Source organism: Ailuropoda melanoleuca, chromosome 4, assembly GCF_002007445.2.
Source record: "Ailuropoda melanoleuca isolate Jingjing chromosome 4, ASM200744v2, whole genome shotgun sequence".
Classification (NCBI taxonomy): domain Eukaryota; kingdom Metazoa; phylum Chordata; class Mammalia; order Carnivora; family Ursidae; genus Ailuropoda; species Ailuropoda melanoleuca.
Genome location: NC_048221.1, coordinates 3,259,970 through 3,266,680, shown reverse-complemented (window position 1 = coordinate 3,266,680; position 6,711 = coordinate 3,259,970). Strand labels below are relative to the sequence as shown.

General features: G+C 58.5%; 1 protein-coding gene across 1 annotated transcript in view; it reads right to left on the bottom strand.

Annotated features, from left to right (window-relative positions):
* Nucleotides 1–6,282, bottom strand: part of TNFAIP8L1 (TNF alpha induced protein 8 like 1) — a 16,219-nt gene extending 9,937 nt beyond the window's left edge. Inside the window, exon 1 of the mRNA XM_011237394.3 lies at nt 6,155–6,282. The gene's annotated coding sequence lies outside the window, so the exon portion shown is untranslated. The remainder of the gene's footprint in view (nt 1–6,154) is intronic.
* Nucleotides 6,283–6,711: the final 429 nt, after the last annotated feature.

The window sequence follows — 6,711 nt, the reverse complement described above, 5'->3', positions numbered from 1 at the left end:
GCTGTCTGTCTCTCCATCACATAAATAAATAAAATCTTTAAAAAAAAAAAAAGATTTTATTTATTTATTCGACAGAGACAGAGACAGCCAGCGAGAGAGGGAACACAAGCAGGGGGAGTGGGAGAGGACGAAGCAGGCGCCCAGCCAAGGAGCCTGATGTGGGGCTCGATCCCAGAACGCTGGGATCACGCCCTGAGCCGAAGGCAGACGCTTAACCGCTGTGCCACCCAGGCGCCCCTATTTTTATTTATTTTAAAATATNCCCCCACATTCTTCCCCAGAACTGTGGAGCCCAGTCCATACCTCCTCTGCCAGCCCCACTTTGTCTTTTGGACTCGGAACTTTGTCCTCATCCCAGGTTTGGACAGTCCAGCTCCCAGATGCCCTGCAAACTGGCCACAGACCCTGACCTCAAACCTCTGGGCTGCTCTAGCATCCTTTACCTGCAGAGGCAAAGACAGGAGGCAGGACTGTCCCCGAGCCTCCCCTGAGAGGTGAAGGGCACGCACCAGTGAAGGGCACCCTCCCAGTGGACCCTGTTCTTTCCAGTCCCTTCAGTTCCCGAACCCAGGAGCCGGGCCAGTCTCTCCCCCGTTAGAGCCACACCCCCTTCCATCAGTCTGTCGCTCAATGGGCTCCAGCCTCACCCACCCCCTCACTGCACACGCTGTGCCTCTGCCAGGGGTCAGGAGCAGGGGGTGTTCTCAGCACCAGGGTCCTCCCGCTCAGAGAGGCTTTCCCTGACACCCCAAATCATTCACCCCTGGTCCCCTCCACCTCACCTCGTTCATCTGTGACAATTCATGTTTCGGCCTGTTGATTCACGACTCGGGCTCAAGGTCATGAAGGTGGGCAATGGGTCTGCCTTAGTCCTGGCGGGGTCCCCAGTATGCAGCCCTGGGCATGCAATGGATCCTCACTATGGATTGTTGAATGACTAGTTGATTACTGAACTCAAATTGAGGCACAGGTAATGTGGGCGGGAAATGATGTTGGAAAGCCGTCCAGGCCCTGTTTGTTGGGAGGCCCTGGTGGTGGGGGTGGGGAGATTCCTCCTGGCCCTCCCCCACCCCACTGGGGCCAGAGCACCCTACAACCCCCTCCCCCACTCCCTGTGCATTCCCAGGACAGAGTCCCGCTGGGGTGGCCCCTCAGCCCGCATGTTTCTGGTTCTAGACACCGGGCATGGGGGTGACAGTGATTCTGCGGGGCGGGAAATCCTCCTTCCCAGGATCCTCACTGCCACTCAGCTGCTCCGTGAATGTTGCACCCCATTCGACACGTGCTGGAAAGGTCTAAACTGCCAGCTTTCCAGAAAAAAATAGAAATGTACGCATACATGCACATACGTATGCTTATCCCAGTATAAAGCGTGCCACGCCGTTTGCAAACATAATAAACTACACGGAACTCTCGGGTCAAGTCCCCACAGCCAAATCGATTCCCCCAAAATGCTCTCGGTAGGTTTCGCCAAACGAGGACGGGCCGCCGGAGAACAGATGTGGTTGACAGACACGTGCAGCTCTGGGCACGGACGTTGTCTGACATTCTCCTTTACGGGAACAAGCCAGACTAACGTGAACCACGGAGAATGAGAACTGCGTTCATTGCCAACGAGAGCAACATCGGAGCCGAGCCGGATGGCAGGTGTCCCCGGCCGGACAGCACCTCCCCGATGCTCTCGTGCTTTTCACAAGGAAACCGCTGTGGACCCAACACACTGCTGAGTCTAATTCTCATCCCTGGCATTCTCTTCATCACTTCCTTGAGCTCTACCAGGAGTTGGCAAACCATGGCCCACCGCCTGCTTTTGTAAATAAAATTTTATTGGCACACCGCCCCAGCCATTCGCTGCCATACCATCTTTGGCTGTTTCCGCGCTCACGGCAGCCTTGGGTAGACGGGACGGAGAACTGTACGGCTTACAGAGCTGAAAGTATTTATTCTCGGGCCCTTCATAGAAAAAGTCTGCCAATCCCTGGTCTAGACAATCCACAGGACAATACATCAAACCCCAATGTGTAGCACGGGTATGGTTTCCACGGCGTGCCTGCTCCTGCCATGGCCAATTTCAAGCTTCCAACTTGATGTCAGCGAATGTGGAGCTGGGAAGAGCTGTGTACCATTTCCACCGACCACATCCGACAGACGCAAATGACCTCAAGACTACAGAGCAGAGTAAAATACAGTAGAATAACTAGGAAGTTACGATTTTTGAGTATTTATGACCTTTGCCTTTTTATGAGTTTTATCAACATATGATTCACACACCATAAAATTTGTCCTTGTGCAACTATCTCCATTATCTAATTCCAGAACATTCCATCTCCCCAAAAAGCAGCCCCATCCCTATCAGCCGTCCCCCCCCCGCCCCCCACACCCACCAACCNACAAACCCCCTTCCCTTCCACGGACGAGCCTGTTCTGGACGTGTCACATACGTGGACTCATACCCCGTGTGGCCTTCTATGTCTGGTTCCCTCCCTGAGTGTCGTGGGCTTGGGGTCCATCCCTGGGGCAGTGCATGTCAATGCTTCACTACTTTTTATGGTCAAATAATATTCTGTGCCCTTGTTTTAAATATAATGAGAGCTCATAGTCTGTCATTTTTAATAATGGCTGCGTGTAACAACCCGGCTGTAAAAATTCCTGACGAGGCAGCGAGGGGCTCTCGTGAGCGGAGCTGAGCCAGCGGCAGCAGGCCCCAGGCCCACGGGCAGCCCGTCCCCACCACATGAATTCTTCATGTCGCCCACAAAGGGTATCAATAATTAATGAACCCGCACAGCAGGGCTGGGCCGACTGCTCCATCTCCCCTCTCTGAGCCCTGGCTGCGGTGGCCCGAGGACTCTGTCCACAGCAGCAAATGCCCCCACAGTCCTTGTTCCCGCACGAGACCCTCTGCCGACACCAGGGCCCCCACAGCGTTGGGTTTTTATCAATCACCACTCACACCCCACAGTTGATCCCGATGTGAATAATGCAAAAGGAAGAGAGGGATCTGCTTGTCTGAGGGGCTTAGGGGCCTCAGTGGTTCTCAAACGGGGTTCTCAAACGGACCACCTCAAGGACGAGCCGGGTCTGGCCACCTGCCGGGCACCAGGGGGAGCTGGGACACTGCCAGCTATGGTCAGACTTCCGCCGATGCCGGGCTTGGGCGCTAAGCAGGGCTGTGGGAGCGCAGAGCCCACCCCTACAGAAAAGACCAGGCCAGGGCGAGGGAAAGATGTTTCACAGCAAGTGGAGGAGGCTTTGGGGTCATTGGCAGCAAGGTGGATACAGCCCCTAGGTGAGTCCCAGCTCCACCCACCTCTCCCCTCGCCACTGCCTGAGTCCTAGTCCTGAGTCCCGGGCCCTCTGCCAGGGCTCCCGCTCTCACACTTCCCCATCCGTCCTCCCCGAAGATGCCACCAGAAGGCGCCAGTGAGCACGTGCGTCTGGACCCACTTCCTCTGCCCACAGCCCTCCACTGCTCCCCTTTCTGGGGTGAAAGTCCAAATTCTTCCCATTGCCGGCAGGACCATGCGTGACCTGCCCCCACCCCCACCCCACCCCCTCTGCTCTCTTCCCCCCACTCACTCTGTTCCATCACATGGATCTCCTCACTGTTCCTCCAAAACTCCAGGCCCAGGCCTGCCCCAGGGCCTTTGCATGGGCTGTGTCCTCTGACTAGAATGCCCTTCCCCTCAGGTCTCCACATGGCTGTTTCTTCTTGTCATTGCAGCCTCAGCTCAAATGTCACCTCCTCAGGAGTCCCTCCCAGATCCCCCATCTAAACCGCCTTCCACATCCATCTGTCTCTCCATCATCTTCGTGCAGTTACAGTGAAGCATAATGATATTTCTGGATGATCACCTGGGTTTCCCAAGTCCAATCTGTGAGCCAAGTGAGGGAGGGCACCGGCTCAGCTTTGGTCAGTCCTATGTCGGAGGCACCCTTCCCCAGGCTTTGGCTCACAGTAGGTGCTCAGAACCTGTTGAGTGAATAAACGACCTCCAGCACCAGAGGGGTGTAGAGTCTGAGAGCTCATCCAAAGGCCGAACTGTTCAGCCAGGGAAACTGAGGCCCAGAGAGAGATAGAGATAGCCCAAGTTCACATCATAGTGCAGCAAGAGCTCCTCTGGAGTGGGGGCTCCCCCAGGTAAATGCTCCCCAACTTCCACTATCGCACTGGACAGAAGTGGAAGTTGAGGCCTGGAGAACAGAGACTTAGAAGATCCCAAGGCCTTGGCCAGAGGAGCTTCCAGGAAAGCTCAGGTGGGGGATCCCAGGGAGTTGTCTCGTGGTGGGGGGGGTGAGGGGTGCCCAGGGGAGGTGCACATGCTGTGTCACTGGCCCAGCCCTGCCCATCTCTAGGACCCCCCTCCCCTGCCTCTACACCTCCACCACCTGGGGCTGTGGAACCCCCCCCATGTCTCTACCACCTGGGGCTGCGGAACCCCCCCCATGTCTCTACCACCTGGGGCTGCGGAACCCCCCCCATGTCTCTACCACCTGGGGCTGTGGAAACCCCCCCATGTCTCTACCACCTGGGGCTGTACCCAGACAAGCTTCAGCCATTATTCAGCATCTGCCTCTGGGCGGGGACATTTCCGGCACAACAGCTGGAGCTTTGTCCTCAGGCACCCTCCCCTGGCCCCATTAGACAGACAGGGACACTGAAGCCTCTTAAACCCACCACATCAGATCACCAACCAATGAAAGGCCCTTGTCCTACCCAGGCCTCAGATGAGGAGACAGGCTCAGAGAGCATCTGACCTGCCCAAGGCCACACAGCAGGAGGGGACACCACCGGGTTCCCAACCTGCACCTGTCTGACTCATCTATTCACTTAGGGACCTCCCACCCTCATCAAAGCAGGGTGCAAGCCCCCCACTAGCAGCCCTCCAGTGGTCTGGGCACTCACCTGCCAGCATGCCAGGCCACCAGGCCTTCCAAGTGGGAGAAGCACAGCCCAGGTGTGTGTGTGTCTGGGGCGACAACTCTTTGTTCCGGTTTCCATAGGTACAGCGTCCCTGGGCCGGCCCCTCTCCGCTCCTCCCAGCTGCCCAGCCCTTGCCTGGCAGTCCCTTGGCCCAGCCCATCTAGGCAACTTGTTATGTTTTAAAGTCGGTGCCCATGGACCTCGCATGGCAGTTGAAGGAACAGCCCATGCAGAGGCCCTGGGGCAGGACCATGTCTGGCGTGTCGGAGGAACGCGGAGGTTGGTATGGCTGGAGCAGGTGAGGGAAGGGGAGAGAGGGAGGGCCAGGAGGAGACCTGCAAGGCCCGCATTCCTGCATTTAACCTGGAATCAGCCCTCTCTCCCAGGGAGTTATGTCCCTTCCCATTCTACCGACAGGACACTAAGGCCCAGAGAACCCCATCACTCGTTTTAGGTAGCACGCTGAGTGGCGGCACAAGAGCCTACCAGTCTGATTGCAGGGTCTGAACTCCACAACCACTAGGCTGGACTGCCTCAGCCTGCCGCGGGCCCCCAGGGCATGCCACTCCCCTGGCTGGGTTCAGATATGCTCAGGAAGCAACCTTGGAGGCCTGTTTACAGCTGGGGCTGTCCCTCCTCCAGGAAGGACCCCGGGTAGAGGAGGTGGTGATGCACACAGATCTAGGTCAGGTCACCCGCCAATTACCTCGGCAGCTACAGTCCCAATCCATAGCTGACAAAACTGAGGCCAAGGCTTCAGGCCACTGGGGAGCTCCCAGGTGGCCAGTCTGGGTGGGCCTGGCAATGGCTCTTCCTGCCACCTCGACTAGCCAGAAGCCACACACATTCCCATCACCACACCTTTGGCCAGGCTGCCCACCACCTGGAATGCCTTCCCGACTTTGGAATCTGGGCATCTGGCCCTAGCACCTGGCACCCTCCACGGTGAAAGGGGCAGAGTCCATCCGAGTCCCCATGGGGGTGGGCGGACGCTGGTCCCAGACCACAGCCCCACGCTTGGGAGGGCAGTTCAGACCCCTCTGTCTTCCCCTAACCCATACAGCAGGAGAGTGACGGGGACGCAGAGGGAAAGGGAGAAACAGAGGGAAACTCAGGCAGGAATACGGACAGGCAGGGGGTGCAGGGTCATGGGGCCGAGAGAGACAGGGCGTCCAGGTGGTCCCCCCAGGTTCGCCGAGATGGGGGCGCGCCCCGGCATCGCTTCCTCACCTGCTCTCCGGGGCCTGTCCGTCGGTCCGACCGTCGGGGCTCCGTACAGCCGCCTCCGAGGGGCCGTTGCGGCTGCCGCGGGACTAGCGCTGGAGGGCTGAGAAGGGACTGGACGGGGCGGGGCGGGGCGGGAAGCTTGGCCACGCCTTCCAGTTCCCCCCCCCCCGACGCTGCCCCGCCCCGCCCGCTCCGCCCCCGCCCGCGCGGAAAAGACCGGAGAGGGGCCGACGGGGGGGGCGGGCGGAGGGCGTGGAATAGGCCAATGGCAGTGCCGGCGGTGTACGAAGAGGCCAATGAAAGCAAGTCATCCGGAGGGGGCGGGGTCCGGGGCGGGGCCAAGCAGCTCGGGGGATTCCTCCGGAATCGTGAAACGGGCCGGATGCGGTGTTGGGGGGCGGGAGGGCGTGAGCCAAAGAAAGGAGAGGAAGGAGATCCAGAGTCAAAAACAGAGAGACCCGGTGGAGAGGGGGCAGGGAGAAAGAGACTGAGAGAGCCCAAAAGAAAAACAGACCGACTCTGGCCCTGGGCAAGCCCCTTCCTCCCTCGGAGACTCACTT